Source organism: Pundamilia nyererei, unplaced genomic scaffold, assembly GCF_000239375.1.
Source record: "Pundamilia nyererei isolate P.nyererei 1_Seehausen unplaced genomic scaffold, PunNye1.0 scaffold00057, whole genome shotgun sequence".
Lineage (NCBI taxonomy): Eukaryota > Metazoa > Chordata > Actinopteri > Cichliformes > Cichlidae > Pundamilia > Pundamilia nyererei.
This window is the reverse complement of record NW_005187458.1, coordinates 1310812-1311823: the sequence shown is the minus strand read 5'-3', so window position 1 is coordinate 1311823 and position 1012 is coordinate 1310812.

Genomic DNA, 1012 nt, shown 5'->3' with positions numbered 1-1012 from the left:
TATATATATATATATAGCGACTATGTGAGTTAAAAAGCTCTCACTGTTTCTGCTGACCAACAACTTTCAAACTGCATCTTTCTACTCTAAAATCTGGAAGACTGGCTGGCCCAGAACTACAGCTGGCTAAACGTTCCTATTCCAACGGGACCCCCACACCCACCCAAAGGGAAATTATCCACAGAAATGTAAACATATTTATCTGCTATTTTGACCCGAGAGTCTCCTGGCTGACCTCTGCCGGACGGTAGAGGAACTGCAGCTACATCAACTAATAAAAACAAACTATAAAGCAATGATGTGAACTGGCTCTGTGGTCTTCAGCAGAGGTGGGTAGTAATGAGTTACATTTACTCCGTTACATTTACCTGAGTAAGTTTTTGAGAAAAATGTACTTTTAAAGTACCTTTTTTGCACAATACTTTTTACTTTTACTTGAGTACATTTGTGAAGAAGAAACTGTACTTTTACTCCGCTACATTTGCAAAATTCGACTTGTTACTTTTTTAAAAATAATGCCACCCAGGCAAAAGAAAAATAGAAAAGTATATTGTTCTAACAATATACCTTTCATGTTTGTACAATATACTATTATGTTAGTACAATATACCTTTCATGTTTGAACAATATAATATCACGTTATTACAATATACATAATTATCACGTTCGTACAATATAAATATTATATAGGCTACATCGCAGCTCCAGTCACGGCTTCCATCACTGTCTTTTAGTGATGTGTAGGTCGCGAATGAAATGGCTCTTAGAGCCGGATCGTTGACGTGAACGACGCGAGCCGGCTCCTTATCGCGAGCCGTGGGTTGTTTTTTTTCTTTCTCTCACCCTCTCTCTCACACTTTTTTTTAAAATTATTTGCATATATATGAGTTCTTGTGTATAAATACCAGTGTTGGGACTAACGCGTTATTAAGTAACGCGTTACAGTAACTACGTTATTATTGTGGTAACGAGCACGGTAACTAGTTATTATGCCAAAATCAGGAACGCGTTA